The following is an 18987-nucleotide window of genomic DNA, read 5'->3' as shown; positions in this document are numbered from 1 at the left end:
AAAATCAACCTATAAAGGGGGCTGTTTAGCTTGTTTGAATTCGCGAGCCTTTGGTGGAGCTGCGACTCCCCGGCCGCCCAGCGCTGCTTTTGCTTTCCTACCTTAATAAATACAGATTGGATTTACTTTGGACTCTATTTGTCTCAATTCAACTATAACACGCTGTTCGCCCCCCGGAGCCGCAGCTGCGTGTCGGAACCTCGGCAGGAGCTGAGCCTGATCCGGGCAGTTCCGGGCGGCGCTGGGCCGTGCTCCGGTACCGGTAGGGGCACCGCAGAGGCGGCCGCGCTGCGGGCAGGTGGCCGGGCCGCTGTTGGCCGATGTATTGGGGCTGCGCGGAAGGTGAGCCTATCGCCCGGCGCCGTGGCTTAGTTGGTTAAAGCGCCTGTCTAGTAAACAGGAGATCCTGGGTTCGAATCCCAGCGGTGCCTGTACGGGGCGGGATCCGTCTTTTGCCGTGGGGACGGGCCGGACGGGGCCGCGCTGGGGCCGCCCGGGTCACCGCGACGGGAGGGGGCGCCGGGCTGCAGCTGCGCGGCGATTGAGAGGAAAAAAATCCTTTATACTTATTGAAAAAATCAAGACGTCGCAGTTCAGGCAGCGCGCGCGCCTGGTGTCGGGGCTTTTGTCGCCCATCAGTACCGAGAGCTACCTTCACCTCTGCTTACTTGCTCGTGTTACGTAAAGTGTGGCTTTTCCAAGCTGTAGGAAGTGCTCAGTGCTGTGCTCCGTGTAATTAGTGGTAACAGCAGAGGGACAGAAGGTTATCTTTAAAAATCAGAGGCCAAATCCTGCCCGTTAGGCTTGTGAATTAGGTTCAGTGAAATTATTCCCAATTTGTGTTACTGTAAACAAAGGCAGAATCTGTCCTCAGATCTGACGACAAAAGGCTTAAATCCCATTAATAGCAGTCCCAGCCTAGCAGCCATATCCTCGGGCATTCTTTGGAGTAAGTGGATGCAGAGGCGTATTTGGAGGGTCAGATGTTCAGGTCTCTCATCTGCGGCCAAATCACAGCTGTCAGTAGCCCCAAATGCAATGTACAAGTCTAATGTCCAGGATGAGCATCTTTGGTTATGACTTTTACCTGCAGGAATCTTTCTTTGAGTAGTACTTACTGTAAAAATGCCACACATATGGTATTTGGTATGTGATAAATATAAGTAAACCATAATTGCAAGTTGCAATATGTTTTTTAAAAAAATTAGGAGTATCTTGGGATTAACCTCCCATGGATTGGCATTGTCTAAAAGAAAACAAAAAGAACTAGAGTTTAAGACAATTGGAAAGTGCAAATTAAGGAAGATTTGGGGAAAAGAAGCTGCGGTGAATGTCAGCCAGGTCCCCTGCTGTTCCTCAACCAGCAGCAGTTTGGATCCTGCAGGAAACAAGAATTTTGAAAATAAAAATCTTGCGAGGATGTTTCTGTTCCTCTGACCTTTGTAGCTGATACAAAATAACGTAACTTTCTAGCACTGATTTTGAGCCACAGCTGAGGTGCAGAGTTCATGGACCTGTGAAATTTTAGTATTGAGAAACCCCAGCAGTTTCACGTCAACTAAATCCTGCAGTCACGAACAGTGATGCCACAGGACCAAACTCCACTCTGGAGGAAAGGGTTAGCTGGGGCACCTGCCACTGCGCTGGGGGATGTAAAGTGTTTTAATGCGTGTGATAAAAACCTCTCTTAAGATGTCAGACTACTAGTCATGCCAAAAAGATTCTGTATTATTTATCATGTGAAATTCTACAGCAATAGGTTTCTAAGGTAGTTTAAAATTGCTAAACAAATCACTAACACTTAAGCTAAATGTGCATGTTGAGTGTGTATGGGTTTTTTGGGTTTGTTTTTTCTTTTACATTTACACGTGGGAATAGGCCAGATGAAGGCCACTTAAATCCGAAGTAAGATTGTAGTTACAGATTTGTCAATAGTGTTACAACTGCAGTAAAGCTTATACGTGGTTTGCCAAGTACTGCGTAGTAAAAGCTGTCTTTGCATAAATATTTGTATTTTTATTTTTAATGTGATCTGAATAAGTTTCCTTCTCCCACTCCTCACTCAAATGTTACAGCATCACATCAATAACCAGCGAAGTAAAGCAGTTGTACTCTGTATATAATCATGTCATCGACTGCTCTAAAATACAGCAAGTGGTGCTCATAGACCCCTTGGCTCTTATGCTACTGGTATACATTTATACATTTATAATCAAATGTGATCAGTGTAATTCCCAGCAAACGAGAGAGCGCCCGGTCAGACCGGCCTTGCGCTTCAAGAGACCTGCTCTTTGCTCTCCAGCTGCTGCTTGGCTCTGGACATGCTGCTCTTAACTTTTGATCTCTTTTGCCATCTGCAAAATTATAATAATATTTACTGATCTCACAGAGTTGCTGGGAGAGTTAATTAATGTTGTATGAAGCACTTTGAGCTTTTGGATAAAATCAATATTATTAAAGCCATGTTTTTATTTTTCTTCTCAGTCGCTCGGTCTTTCTGCAGTTAGGTCATGCTGGTGCTAAGCCTCGTCAGTAGTGCTGGCAACGTTCAGATGCATTTGGACTGTTTCTGGGAAAAGGGGCCTGACTGACTTCACCTCATTGATGGGGTAGAAAATCAACTTGCAAATAAAAATTTTGAAGGGTTTAAAATAAAGATGCTCCTTGAAAATTTACTATATAGGGCTGTTTTAGTCTTTTTGCTGAAGATGCTTACTAGCTATTCAGATTATTTTATGCTTACCTACAGAAATATACACAATATGTGTTTTTTACAGGCCAGTATTTTTCTGTGAAGATACTTTCCCTTTTTTAATCTCTCAAAATATTGCAACATTTTACATGAAGGTGTGTGATTATTATATCAGTATATGGTTGATATTGCCTGAAAGAGGTAGGTGTAATGGGTAGCTTATGATGAGTATTTAGAAAATACTTTAAAACCTTTCTAATTGTAAAAAATGATATTTTTGATGCTAAGCCCAAACCACATGGCCACAATCTGTAAGAAAGAAGGATATGTACCATATTTTGTATGACAGGTTCCCATAATGACTACCTCCTGCAAATGGAACAAATTAGCACCTGCTAAAGACAGGGAATCCTGGCAAGTTCAATATGATAAACTATAACCTTTTGTAAAAGCTCACGTATAGGAGCTCACGTACGGCCCCAACCAATTCATGCGATAGAGACAAATCCCTAGACTTGTTAATTGTGCTCTGGTCCTTTTATCCACAAAGCATACAGTGTTCAATGTTTTTAGAGCCGTAATGAATCTCTGATATCATATTAAGGTGGAACCAAAGAATAACTTAATTGCTAATAGTAAAAATACTGTTTTATTATTTAGGCTGGGAAAGCAAATCCACCCACCTTTTAAAATTTGGGATGAAGTAAACGGTGTAAGTTCTTGAGCAGTAACTGTTTGAGTCCTCTCTGTGGACATTACACACGGGTAATTTAACCATGATTTTCTCTAATGGTTCCTAAAAGGCACTGTTTCCTTAATCATTACTCATTTTTACCGTAATTTTCTAGTGTGTATGGGCAAGGACAAAATACGTGAGACATGGATTGACGAACGGGTCAGGAGGCTACGGATTGTTCACGCGTAGGCTGTAACCAAAGCCCCATGTAAGTAGAACAGTGCAGTCTCAATCTCAGCAAAAACGTTTTCAGTTTAGAAACGCAGAGTTTTTTTAATTAAATGTTGCCTTTGTATATTCAGCGGCTGTTTAGATGGCACCTGCCTTTGACTTGCTCTTGCGTGGTTTAAATACAAAGCATGCAAAATACGTGCCAAAAGAACTCAGCCAGGTGACTCCAGCACCAACCAGGTATAGCAGTGCTCCAGCCTGAACCTGCTTGATGGTTTTCACGTGGCATTCTCATCTGTTACAAGTTGAAAGTAAAGCCTTGTCTTGAATTAGTCTAATAAAACGCTTTTCATCTGGAATAGAAAAGACCATAGTTCTGGGCTTTTATGAAAGCCTTAAAAATTAACTTTGGATGAATAAATAAAATATCTTTTTATGTGTGTAATTGGAAGAGAATTTCGTGTTCTAACAACTTTTAATGCTTTATCCCAGTGGTGATGAATTTACTGAGGTGAGAAAGAGAGAAACAAGGAATCTGACTGCCTGTATATTCACAAATAAAGTCTATTTCCTTTTGTTTTCTAACAGCAGCTACATCGCTAGAAAATGTGTTCTAATGAGAAAATGTACTTTTTAAATAGGAGACTAAACTATTGCAATAGCACTGTCTTATAGACCTCTGGATTGGGCCAAGTGACTTTTAAAGCCCAGGAACTACATTTTGAGAGGTGACAGCTTAGATTCTAACTTTGTTCTCAGCTGCTGCCAGTTTTTCCTTTTGGTGTGTAACCAACACAGTTTGAACACTTAATATGTCTTGCACGTCTAAGGAGCAGACCAGTGGTGGAAAAAGATGATATATTGCCATACTTCATTTGGCTTAACCACAGCATATACAGTACCTCTAAGGAGCTGTAGGGTAATAAATTTAAGTTATCCTGGTAAGTATATTTTTAATAAGGTTTTCTCTTAGACAGTTGGCAAAACCCCCATAATTTGTACCCGTTATTGATTTATAGCTGACTTAGGAGCACAAAATTAACCTGTTTTTGAGAATCAGCTGCTGAGATTCTGTCAAGGTGCTATAGAACAACAATACATGAAGTAATATCTCAACAGCTTAGCATTTATATAAAAATAATGTGAAATGGTGAAATAAAAAGCCAGTGTCTGACATTTTAGAGAATGCTCAAAGTGGCAGGAGTTGCTCCAGAAGATCTTTTGCTCCTGTGCTGTTGTGGCTAATAATTTTCCTAGGAGTTTCATGACCAGCTTGCTCTGTGAGATTGTATCCAGAGCTTGTCACAGTCATGGAGACTCCGTGGTACTGACTCAATGAAGTTGACTATGTGAAGTATCACTTACGTAAGAAAATAACTGTACTCAAATTGAATCAGACCAAAGGTGCATCTAGCCCAGTGTCCTCTCTAGAATCGTGGCCAATAGCCCATGTCGAGGGCAGAACGTAAGCACAGGGCAAACACACAGTGATATTTTGCCGGAATACCCTACTAGCCTCTGGTGATTTCCAGCTCAGGATCTTGAACTCTCACATACAGACCTGATCAAATTTAATTTTTCATTTCTCCATGTCTGTGAATAGGGAAAAGTGAAGTGACTCCTGCAGGCAGATGTGCATATTGGAGACATCGTTATCATAGGGACAGTTGCCTAAAGCAGGAAAATATTAGAGGCAGTCAAATGTTTAGTGGCTGTTTATTGCAGCAGTGACTACAGGCTTAGGGGAAGATATTTTCCAGTTTGCCTGTGAGCTGGCATTGCTGCCTGCACATTATTCACAAAGATTTGGGTGAAAACATTTGATGAAAACATCGAGTGAAGCCACATTGCCTGTTAACCCCAGTTTGTAAGGCTGCCCTTCCGTGATTCCTGACACACCGTTCTGTGATGTGTCATGCTTCGACAGGCATGTCCAGTTGCATGGTGTCATGCCTGTATAATCTGATGTGATGTATGTGTCATGAAAGGATTTGCCAGAGTGTAATGTGTCAGCTCTGAACTTTGGGGTGGGGGGAACTCTTTGGGATACTGTAGTCTGCATATGCAGAAATATGCAGTTACTGCTTTGCTGCTTGTAGAACATATTGGGATGGATGGTGCAATTTGTAAGCAATTTGCAGAAATGATACCTGTTACTTATAGACTTCTTGCAAGATTTTCATTGTCTGTTCTTACAAAATAAGCAATGACATTAAAATGTCTTGAGAAGTGACTTGCTCCCATCACCTAGCAGATCAGTCTCTTGTGTATTCTACTATTGATATTTACAGTGCAGACCTTTACAGAGTTAAAACCAGCCTGTGAACTTAGAGAAGGGTATCCTGTAGAGTGTCACTTAAAAGACAAAACACAACAGAGGGCAGCAGCAGAGAGAGTAAGAGATGGGCACTGGGCAGTTTACATTCTTCCCATTGGGACCTGTGTTCAGGTGTATACATAAAAAGAAATTTTATATCTTGTTTTTGTGTAGGAGGAGTACAGATTTGAAAGCTATGCGCCCTGACATCACAGGAGACACATGTCCTAAGCGTGATCCAGGTGCTGTGAAGATAGAATTTGCAGTAAGAAATACATGCCTGTAAAAACGTTGCCTAAATCTCTATTACATGAATATAGGCTTATTGTTCATTTCGGGAACTGTTTTAAAAACAATTACCTAGGGTGAGTCTTGTTAACACCTATGAAATAAAGTCTACAATGTTAAGGCCTTCTACATGTAACATTCCTTCTCAGCCAAAGAGCCTTTCCATCTCTAAATGGGTTGAAATTTGGTATATTTTGAAGGTATTTATCAATGGCTATGGTCTCTGCTCAGTCTCTGTACATCTCTCATTATGATTAAGGTTATGAGGTGCAGACATTGCAGATGGACCTGTGGAACGTGCAGTGTGATTCCCGCAGGCGAGTGCTTTGCTCTGGGTTCATCTGCATGAGTCTTGTTCCAGGACGTTGCCTTTCTAATGCTGGAGATATAAGATTGCGCAGATTGCACGGGCACACGTGTACTACTGACGTGGTTGTGGGAACTTCTGTTTCACGCACTGGAAGGGCCAGCATGCAAATTACAATACGTTCAGCAACAACAGAAAAGCCAGCATCTCTGGCTTATCTCTGTTTTAAGTCGTTTGAAAGATAACGCCTGAGGTAGATGAAACAGGCATCTGTCTTTTCTCTTTGCAACGGGTCTTTTCTTTTCTTCAGAAAAACATAGTTAAGCTATGATTAAGGTTTAAATATACAAGGATATTTTTAATATTAGCTGGTGAGGTAATCAAGAATTGACCTCACTGACGTCAATGGCAAAACTCCCACTGACTGTGCTGTAGTCAGGTTTTCATTCAATAAAAAGATAATAAAGAATCTGATTCATAATGAAGGGAGGAAAAGATGAATCAACCCAAGCTGTGTGGGTAGAGTTTTTCCTGTGTTATTAACTGTGCAGCGCCATCAAAACAACAAGGTCTGTCCTTATCTGCCGCGGTATTTACAATTATTCTTTACTTACTTGCGACTAAATACAATTAGCCCTCACGTTATTCCTGCCGAAGTGTGTGTTGAGCTCTCATTGTTGTCAATGGAAACTGTCGAGTGCTGAGTTTTTCTGAAAATCTCTTGATAATATTTAACACAAGAGGTAATTTGAAATTGTCATCTGAATTACAGCTTTTTTTTTTGACATAAAGGTTGCTTAGGTATTGTTTCTGGATGATTTTTTAAACAAATGTGCTTTTTAGTACGTATACTATATACATTAAAGATCTTCCTCTCTTTTTCTCCTGTGATAGCAAAATGTAATGGTTGAAACTATTGTAAGAGCAAATAACATGACCATTTATACCTATAATTTCATTTGACATATCTCACTGAATGAACATACTAGAACGTCATAGCCTGGAAATAATTTATTACAATGTCCCTAATTGTTATGGATTTGGGTTAATATTTGGAAAAATGTCTGATATAAGCTATTCAATTAATTTTGCGTGTTTATGTTTGATGAATTATATTGTATATAGTGCTTTTCTGTTAGAATAAATATTCACTGTCAGTAACAGAAATTGCCAAATAACATGTTAAGTCTTCTGTTTGACCAGCCCCAAGTGGCTATTATTTTCAGTACTAGACTTTCTTTCTTACTTACTTACTTTCTTTTTCAATTAACATTCTAATTTGCATGTCATTTTCAGGCAAAACAGAATCACTCAGTTTTTTTCTCTGGTATGGGTTATGCTCTTTTATTCAGTGCTTCTCCTGGTCGTTTGGGTTTTATATAATGAATATACTTTGACACATTATTTTAATTGAGCGAGGTACCAATATCCTATTATTTCCCTACCTTTAAAGCAACCCAAACCCAATCTTTGTACAATATTATCTGTCTTAGCTGAGTTCTAAAGTTTATTCTTTTGTTTTCTAATAGAATGTCCTTTAAAGTGTAAGAGCTGTGTGTCCTTAATCGCTATAACTGCACACACGTGTGTGATGAAGGTTGGGATTATGCAGACTGTTCAGGTACCGTTATCACATGACATCCTTTTCTTTTGCCTGAGAAAATGTATCCAAAGTATTTCTAGCAAATTCCTTAAATGAAACTAGAGTATGTAAGGTTTGCATATTGAATGAAAAAAAGAAAAAAAATGCTCAAGATTTTTACTTCTCGACTGTAACCAGCTGAAAAGATACACAGGTCTCTGTGTCCTTCAGCTCTTTGACTACCCAGAAAAATAAACCATTTGGTGAAGAGTTAACTCGGGGCACTTGGTCAAAATGAGCGTACTGCCTTGGTTGCCATGGCCAAAATCTGCCCCTGTTCTAAGACGGCAAGAACAGGTTGAACTCCATGTGCTCCTTTAATATTGTTTCCCATGAGGTCAGTTGTCCTTTCTTCTGGCAGTCTCTCTGGCTGCGGTCTGTGGAAACAGAACCTGGAAGATTAGGGGACAATTAATGAATTAGTAGTTGCAAACACGAATTTGGAATGATTAGAGCCCAAGGCTGCACATCTCTTAAAAAGATGCTAGTAAGACCCATAACACTGTAGTTTATTTGCAGTGGTCCAAATTGGGTGTTACAGGACTAGAAATTAGAGAAGGATTTAGTCACTTCTTTTGACACCATCTTGTTGAATCTCTGACTTAATAATTTCCAAATGATTTCATATAAATTGATTATACAGCTGCTGCTGGTTTCTGTATTTCAGCAACTCTGAACGCGGGGCCCTCAGGAGAGCATAAAAATAGATTTGGGGCTGTCTCGGCACCGCTGGCTTTAGGCCTGCCTGACACTGACCATGGCTAATTTGGCTGCAGAGCTCTTGGCCGGTACTGTGCAATCTGAAATTGATCCAGATCTTTGCACTGTGTCTGTTCTTCCCTGCGAAGAACTTCAGGAAGAATATTCAGTAATGACCACCGAAGTGAAAAGAGCCCATAAGGAAGAGACCATACTTTATTCAGTAAATACAAATATTTCTGAAACAAAGTTATATCGTGGTAATATTAAAATTGTGAATGCTTGCACATCGAGATTTATGTATCACCGATGATTTCTGCATTAACCTTTTGTGCCCTGAAGTCTGGACGTTACAGAGCTTTGCGGAAATTCTAGCGAGCCCTTCTGTGCTGGAATGCATCAAGTAAATTGCCCAAAAATACAGCTAGACTCGTGCCGAGCTAAATGTGGGCACTGCGGTGAGTAATTGCAATTGTTTCCAACTGGGATTGCTGTACTTTCAGTAAATGTATAGACATGGGATGAAATATTTAACTGCCAAGCAATTTTAAATATTTGCTAGTGTGCTTCTCGCTTTTGAGAAATAGCAAACCTTTGTGATTCATACCTCTGTATCATTGCAATCAATGGGCGCTGCTTTGCCATTAAGTTCAGTGAATGTAGGATTGAGAACAAATGAACTAATCAGAGTACAGAAGTTCTTTGCAGTTGGGGAGACAAGAAGAATTGAATTTGTGATTGCTGCACCTGTGGCTTTGGAAGTGGATCAATGCCATGTTGGCTAATGAAACAATGCTATCAAATATTTTCCCTTTGGATAACTATTTTTTTTCAAGCTAGTATAATGCCATTTTTTCTGGACATAATTACCACTATTTTTTGTAGTTAGAGCAGAAGAGCACTGCATAAGTATGATAAAACCCCCACAATTACTGTAATTACTGTCACTTATGAAAGTTGACAAGTTACTGTAGCAGAACAATACTTTTAAATGCATAGGTTTTCCTAAGTTGCATGAAATTTATACGTGAGCTGCCATATTTTTAGTACTCAACAACGTGAATGCATAAAAATATTTTTGTTCATTTGTTCCAAGATGGTCTGCGAATAATGATAGATTCATAAAAGCTAATTACAGTGAACTCCCGAAGCAACTGGTTGGTTGAGTTAGTAACTGAAAAATCAACACAACCTGTCTATAAATGATTCTGACAAAGTGACTACAAATTTAAGTATAAATAAATACTTATTCCTTTATTCAAATAGATTTTAAATCTGATTTAATCTTCACAGCATCTCCCCTAATATGCTGCCATGGGAAAAAGTGCTATAATGAAGGATATTTGAACACTGATAGCTGTAAATGCCATATGCCAATCTGGGTATCATGGGAATTTCTGTGGCATGTATATTGCATTACCCTGAACTCCTCTCAGATCTGTACAAGATCAAAGTACTTTTCTGTTAACTACTTTTAATTTAGAATTTGTGACCCTGCTGGTTCTGTCTACCAGCTTGACTGCTTTCTGTTTAAGAGAATTCATAAGTGTGTAATGTATAAATCCAGAGAAGCCCATGTATAAATTGGTGGCTTTTTTTTTTTAATTGTTGCTTGTTGGGTATTCTCCCCCCCCAGTCCCTTTGGAACATCTGTTTACTTTTGAGATTTCCCAGACTGAGAACTCTGTACAGAAATGATATATTTAGGAAAGGTAAAATTAACTTCACATAATTCTGATTTTAAGTAGGTACCATTTTGTAACATTCACGTTCATCTGCCTACTACTCCAGATACTGGTGGATATTATCTTAAGTTGTTCTATTGCTTTTTTTTCAATTTTATTTCCTTATTTCTGTTAAAATAATATTTTCCATTAATTTACTTGGCTTCTCTATCTGGCACCTTCTTCTCCCACTCAATTAAGGGAATAACGGGAATGTTTTGACAGCCACGTAAATATTCTGGGAAGGGATGACATCTCGGGGCAGTAGCACATGCAGCCACACTACTGTTGCCCTCAAGGATAAATAAACAAATGTCAGCTCAGGGGAGTACCATTGATCCCCTGTGAGAGGTTGACGCATATGAAAGAGCATCTCAGATGAGGCTACCTTCAGAAATAGGGAAGTGCAAGGGCAAGAATTTTCTCATATTTTCCTTGACTTTGTCTTTCAATTTTTGACAAATATTTTACTGCCTCTGTCTGGCATCATATTTACTTATGATGTTGTATTATAACAATGTGTACAGTTATATAGTTCAGGTCTTAAATCGTGTGAAGGATTTCTGAAAAATCTCTTGAAAGCTTTATGAAAACAAGTACCTATGCTCTCTTAAAACATTTTGATCCGCTAAGTCACTAAGTATCCTCATAGTCTTTTATTTTCTTTTTTTTTTTTTTCCCTCTCTCCAGGCACACTTATAGGCTATGTGTGTGTGAATCCACAGGGTCCCTGTCTTGTTCATTCAGCTACTTTCTTATGATGAGGTTCTTACACAATTGTTGCAATGATCTTCCCTTCACATTCTTCAGTCCCTTTACCACAGGCTCTTCTTTTATTTACGTGCTTTGGTCAGAATGTACAACTGGCATACGTAGCTCTGCTGCACAGTCTGAGTCATTGTTAAAGGGTATATTGGATTACAGGGTTTTCCTTATGCAAAAGAAAATCTGACTTTTCATGGTTTTAAGCTCCACTGAAGACTGAAGCAGCTTTGATTCTTCTGCAAATCTCTGACATGCATTTTGTTCCATGGTTTATGCTTATCCTCTTTTTTTTTTGTTTTCTTCTCTTTCAGCAATGCAGTCTGAATTAGCATGCTTACTTGTCAAAATGTTATTCAGTTTTATATTAATCAGATAGAGTTCACTTGCATGCTTCAGACAGTTTTTACTTTTTAGAGATTTTGTACACTGTTCAATACTAAAAACCAGCCTAAATAGCAGCAAGGAACAGAGATGAAATCGTTACACCTTCAGGGCAGGTGTAATTTCCTATCTATAGCTACTATCCCACCATCCCTGATGACATGCTTCCAGTTTTTGTTTGGGAGACTGTGTGTTTATACAATAAATACCTATTCTTGCTGTTGCTGCTAACAGTTGGTAGAATCACTGAGGTGCCAGAAAGACCGTGTTTGTTTATTCAGTGTGAGACAGCAAAGAGAGCAGAGCTTTTTGTATCATGGAAACATACCTCGTGACTTAGTAGCGATGGACTCGACATGTCCTGTATCCCTTTCATGGTAAGTATTGGCACAGAGTCCGCGTTCATGCGTGAGCACATGTTGGTATTTCTGTTTCCTGGTGCTTTAAACTTCCTTTGACTTTTAGTGAAATTAGCTGAACATATTATCGTCCTGATGACCCGATACATTGTCATCCTTATGTTCCTGTTAATACAGTACTACGAGCCCGGCTGTATTATCCCTGTGAAAAACAGGGAGAATTTGGTAGGTGAGCTCATGCGTTCCTTTACATCCTATCTCATTCTTCTTGTGGAACGGCCTCGGTGGTGCATAGTCGCAAATTTTTGCCATGTTTTCTGTCTATGCATGTTAAGAAGAGCTTTGCAATCATTTGGGAAATAAGCTGTAATTTGCTCTTTTATGAACCCAAAAATCACTGTGCTATGAATACATATTGAGAACTTAGAGGAAAAAAATGTGAAAGAATTGTTAGTAATAATGATTTTAGCTGATTCCCTCATACTGTAAAATCATTAGGACCTTTAAAACTATGATGTGAGGTATTGCAGTGAGGAAGAAGTGCAATGCTTTGTGTGGAATGGGTTTAACAGAAATTCATACTAAAAAAATGTGTCACTGGAACTTTAAAAATATAACTATAGTAGACAAATAAGGGAAATGAAGCGATAAATCAGTGTTAGCGACAACCTCTGGGACAGGTGGAACACAAATTACATTCTCTAGGACCAAATAAAGCCTCTAAGGACATGTCTGGGCCAAATGTTAATGAAAAAGAGTAGCCATAGCAGCTACATTTTAGATATTGGTAACACAATGAGTAGTAGAAAAAAATGAAAAATTATTTAATTGTCAATGAAGCAGAAGCCTGGTTATCCTTACCCTCTGTTGTGCTTTTCCTGCTGAACTTATAGTTGGATGCAAATAAAATGGTAGTCTATAATAAGTATACTGGATAGTATAGAGCATAACTATATTTGCTTTACAGTGGAATTGCTGCAGTGCCCAGAGTCCAATTCAGAATTGTACCGTGGGCATTGCAGTGATTTTTACCCCAGCGCTTGCAGGTGGCACTGGCAGAGCACCAGCTCTGAGTTACTTGCTGCGCCATTCTTCAAATGTCAGCTTGCTAAACATCATGCTCAGGCTAATTTATACCAGTCTGAAGCCTTCGCACAAGTTTCCCAGTTAAAAGAATGGGTGGAAGACAGCTCTAAATGTTATTAGTGTTCCTACCAATGGGTAGTGTTACACCAGAGAGTATTTTCTAGGCTGGCAGTGGGAACACTACAGGGTAGCGTGACAGGGGAGCTGCTCTGCAACCTCTCCATCGGCGTTGCAGTTGAGTCCAGCCCTTGTCCACGCAGTACAAAAGCCAGTCACTGAACTCATTTGAAGGTGTCTGTTCAGTCCTAATTGTATGTTTTGCTTTTCTATGCATGCTCAATTTTAGATATGCCTGATTGCATGCAACACCTTATTTAATTCTATTCTGTTCTTTTCTTTTTTTTCTTTTTTTTTTTTTTTTAAACAGAATTGGAGGCTGGAAGCACATTGCTGAGCAACCTCATGCGGCTATTTTCATCTGCTCTGATAACAATATGCATACTGAGCACAGAAAATATTTATTCTCTCCCTAGGAGACAGATAGTTTTAATGCACATTCACTGTGTTCATCCTGTAACTTAGAGAAGCTTTCATGTTTCTAATTCCAATCTGTTTGATCTCCTACTTAGATTCTAAAATAAGTCTGTAGTAATTCATGCAGCTAGTGTATGTTGGGCTAAGAATGTATTGATAGTTTGTTTCATTTTCTCCTGTAGAAAAGAAGTAAAGTAATAAAGACAACTTCAAGCCTTACCGAGCCCATTACTCCCCTGGATTTCTGTATGTGAAGGGCAATTGGAAAACACGTTCATACACATGAAACGTGATTCAGCCTTATTTTGGCATTGCTCGTCTATCATTTACAAGCAGAAGGGACTCACTTCTGAGTTACTTTAGCCCTCATTTACCAAAGATTTTGTACGTTGAGGAGAATAGTACATCCTTTAAGCCCCTAACATAACCAAAGCATAAAAGGATTTATCATAAACTGAATTGAATCATCCCAACTTAGCTCACCAATAGATATGAAGGAATGGACAGAAGAGAGAAATCAATTAGCATCTTAGTAGATCAGGAGACTCACTATTGTCTTGCAGTGCTTTTCCAGTGCACGGATAATAAAAACTAGCATCACCACAGTTTAAATCAATCCAAATACAGTTCTTAAATGATAAAGTCACCGGGGAGGTAGGAAGTGCGGTGTCGAAATAGCCTTTTAATGTGGAGTCACAAGTGAAATAAATTTGTAGGAACTCATTGTACTTGTGTAAGCTGCAGAACCTCTGCGCAATACAGCGGGACAACAAAGGATCCCAGGAGCCAGAGCAGGGGAGCGTGCTGCAGGCAACGAGCTGTGCGTATTGGCAGGTGATAGACGAGAGCCTCAGGAAACAATTGACACAATTGCTGGCATAAAATAGCGCCGTGAGATTATACTTTTAAAACTGAATCACATTGAAAATATTTAAAGACAAAAAGGAGAGAGAAGTGAAACGGCGCTAGTCTCAGCCTGGCTTTTTCTCTTTCAGGTGTCCAGAATGACTTGCTGTCCAGTGGAACCTATCAATAATTTAGATAAGGAACTCTGACAAGCTTCCTCAAATTATTTCTGTAAGGATTAGAAATGAAGACAATTCCAATCCTCTTCTGTAGTTATGCTGCATGTTTCAAAACTCTGATCTCAATAGCACTGTTAAATAAAAATGACACCTAATTTACTTAATGGCGCAGGTTATGTAGACTTCAGTTTTGTTATCAGAGCTAAGTTATAAGTACAAAAAAAAATTAAGATGCAATTAATACTGCCTTGATAGTAGTTACAAAGACAACTGAACCCTTTCAAGAGAGAATGATTTTATTTTATTTTTCAAGTAATTACCCTAATGCAATTGCTACTCATAATCTGGTCTGCTTGATACAAATTCAGGATTTCATTGAAGATTCAGGGTGTCACAGAGGAATATCACAGCTTTGCACTCTCTTTGGAAAAATGCCTATACATCAGTGATCTTATTATAGTATTTCTCCATCAAACAATTTGATTCGCTTTCCTATAATACCAAGTTGCTTATATTTATTCCCATCACATTTAAGAAAATGAATGTGAGTTACAACGGGGTTTCTTCAGCTCTTCGTAGAATACATGAATAACAAATTCCTAAAGAAGAGTAAGGAAAATAGTTCACCGTGAAGCTTAATAATGATCTATAATGGATCAAGACAGGAATAGCGTTAAAGTCAGTGCAGCAAAGTACCCTTGAGAGTTTTCTTCCCTTTCAGGGAGTGTAGTTGTCAGTAAACGTAAACCTTATTAAATCCAGGCAGATAGCATTGTATGGTGGTGCATCATGAACCCTTGTAAAAATAAAACTAGCAGTAAACTATGTGAGATTGAGACAAATAATGCATGTTACCACAACTAATGTTTTCTAACCCAGTTTTCATTAATGCCAGGTTTCAAAAGAGAGCAGTGGTGATTAAAATAGATGGGATTGCAGGCCTGCTTATCTACACAACTCTGTACGTGCTACCTTTGCATTGAAACCAATTTATGGTGAAAATGAGAGAAATCCATAGAAAGCACTTGTGGAACAGGTAAAATTATAGTCTTAGTTTAAAGAAATCTCAACCAAATTAATTCAAAGAAAGAGATGCTTATAAAAGAAGCATAAGCTTTTATGAGTTACAAAAATTAGATACAGAGGGAACTGATGTGGAAAATGTAAAATTATATGTGGTCAAAGTAAGACAGATATTACGCACATGGACAGGATAAGATTCCAAGTTATTTTAACATTTTTAGTACTAATATTGATGAAATCCATAATTTTTTTGACAATATTGCTGTATCATTTTATGATGTCTTTATCTTTTTACCGCATATTTTAAAAAATAACTTGTAATATGCTTTGATTACACTTTCTAAAACTTTATCAAAACTTTATTTTGGTGGTGTTACATGACTTTTTTGTGATCCAATTCTGTCAAAAGCATTAAAATGAATGAATGTGCCTATAGCTCCAGCATATATAATGTATAACTTCTAGTAATGAAATTTCCTAGAGCCATCTCCTTATCACATGTTCTGAAACGGGATATGAAGGCTTGACACTTGGCTTGCAACAATGGTTTATAGCTTAGTGCAACTCTTTTAAAGTAATTTTAAAATGATTTGCAAATCGTCCTGAAGCAGAGCACCTAGAATGGGCTCTGCTGGTTATGTTTGCATAGTGTTTGTGTGGATGTTGTAATATGATCATGAATTCCCCAATGCCAGTAGATGCTGGAGCATATGTGTATGTAATTTTATATATAATTTTCTATTTTTCACATATATTTCTGTGAACACAAAAGTGTGTGACTGAAAATCAGGACTCAGAATTTTAAGCTAGTCTTACGTGAACACTGAAGTATAAGAATAATTCTTAAACTGAGTGGGTTTAAGCTTAACAACAAGTTAGTGGCACGGATAGAATCTGATAAAAAAGAATGTGCATATCTCGCTTTGCTTTCAATCCTATATAGTCTACCGTTTCAGTGAGATGCAAGGATATTATTTAATGGCAATGAGAGATGCACTTTACTCATAATTATCATAAAAAGGGTTAATGCAGAATGTAGAGGTGACTAGATACATTATTTTATTACAATAATAGACTCACTGAGGAAAAACTGTTTTATGACGCATTCCATTATTGCTGTTACAGACCTGTAATTTGAAGATTACTGCTCAAAAACCCAGACAAAATGATTTTACAATCAAGGGCCCATTAAAGGTTTAAGAATTGTCTGGTTAGATTAGGAAGAATTTAGTTGTGGAAAATGCTGTGTGATCTATTATGCTACTTAAAAAGTGCACAGACACGTGTACTGGTAAAGCAGGCTGCATCTGCAGAACAGCCAGGTCCCCTCCGTGCTGCGTGCGGGGCCTTCTCACCTACAGGTAAACTTCGTTTGTATTGATCTGCTTATTATTTCTGCATCTTTAGCATAGTAGAAGTATTTGTTTTAACATCCAGTTCTCTCATCCCAAGTAGACAAGACGTGATACTATTGATCCTCAGGCCAGTCATCCATTAGGCATCCATTAAGATCCAGAGTGATAGACAAATGTGAATTACAATTATTATAATTCCATCAAAGGGCCGCTAAGATAAGGCACAAGTCTGTAGCTCAGCGAGGATAAGGATCACGTGAACCCTCGAGATATTACTGTAGCCACACTTTATATTGTTGAAATAAAAAGGCCTAAAGCAGTATCTCAGTGTGCTGAGACGTCCTTTGGTGAACTGCGGTGCTTCCAGGCGTTAAAGCCCTTAGCCCTCTGTTTCGCCACTCTGCCAGAGTTTTTCACTATCAAACGAGAATCAGCAAAAGGGAACCTGCGTCCGTGCTTTGACTTTCATGTGCTTTCTACGTCCAACGTGATCTGCTTCCCGTAGACGTTCCGGAAAGCATCTGTCATCGCCGTTGCCCTAAAATAGTTTCGGCCTGGCCTGGCATTTTCTCATCCATTTTTGCCTTTTCTTTCTTATCTGGTGGTTTCTTTCCCATGTTATAATTTGGTCTTTTTCTGTATTTCCCTGGCCAAATCCAACTCTGAAACTTTCTGCTGAGAGGATTAATTTTAAACAAGATATGGTGCCATGAGAGTAGCTCTGTGGAGTGGTTTTATTGTAGACACATTTGAAAGTATTTGTTTAACCGAGCTGTGTGTTTAAAATTACACTCATGAGCTTATGGGCAAATGAGGATCATAGTTCTAATTAATATTTTTAAACTGCATGCCACCCCAGGCAAATTAAGTGTGCTTTTCTCTCGTATTTTAACCACGTAAACAGACATTTAGAGTTGTGCGGCTGTTTTCCTCCATGGGGCACAGATAATTAACAAATATCTGAAATATCTATCCAAACGTGTACCTGGGTGTGCACCAAATGGTACAAAAGACCTGACAACGTACACGGCTGGGCGAGATACCTGTCATGGGCTCGGGAAACCCAGCTCTCCCCACAGCCACTCGCTTCCCTGCCCGCATCCACTTTTGTTATTCTACACGCTTATTAGCATTCTTGCACATGCTTATTTTTAACCTGGTTTTGGGCAGGACCTGATCTAAACCTGACTCTTAAGATGACAATCGGAAGTTTGAAACAGCACAAAGCTTTCAATATAGCACAGCAACTGTAATTTATGTCGTTGCATCTCTTTAGTGAGAATCTTACTTACGGTGCGTGCGCTGCTAAAAGGTGACGTTCACTGTTAGCAAACGCCTCAGCTTTACCTCAGCATCCCAGTTCCTCTTCCTGCTCTCTCTTGCTTTTCTTGTTCTTCCCCAGGAATGTTGCCCTTTTGATACGATCGCTCCATGAGGTCTAGTCAGAGTGAAGAGCTGAACCCGGGCCCATCGATGACAGAATAACCGAGTCTCTGTTTTTATAACTGAATTGTGCCTACCGCAACTCGCCCTGGAGGGCAGGCCAGCCAGCGCAGTGAGTTCCTGCGTGCGTGTCATTAGCACAGCTAATGTTGGACAGAAACCCCTTAAATAGGAATTTTACTTGGGAATTGCATCCCTGGGTACAATAACGTCTCTGATTGTTTTGTGATGTTGATTTTACCAATGAATATTTCATTTAGTGATTGGAGAGTTTCTGTTGTAAATATCCACAGACGGCACATCTGGGATCTCTCTTGTAGTGCTACCACCGAATGCAAAGATGCAATTTTTTTTAAAGCATGTGGGGAATTTTTTCTACGGTCCCTTCCAACCCAAACCATTCTATGATTCTATAGTGAAATGCACCAAGACCTCATCTT

At 39.1% G+C, this 18987-nt stretch overlaps 1 non-coding gene across 1 annotated transcript; it reads left to right on the top strand.

Moving 5' to 3' along the window:
* Positions 1-357: 357 nt before the first annotated feature.
* TRNAT-AGU (transfer RNA threonine (anticodon AGU)) lies at positions 358-431 on the top strand. The gene has a single exon. It is a non-coding gene; the product is annotated as a tRNA-Thr (tRNA).
* The last annotated feature ends 18556 nt before the right edge of the window (positions 432-18987 follow it).

Source organism: Grus americana, chromosome 13, assembly GCF_028858705.1.
Source record: "Grus americana isolate bGruAme1 chromosome 13, bGruAme1.mat, whole genome shotgun sequence".
Taxonomy (NCBI): Eukaryota; Metazoa; Chordata; class Aves; order Gruiformes; family Gruidae; genus Grus; species Grus americana.
This window is presented reverse-complemented; position numbering and strand designations above follow the sequence as displayed.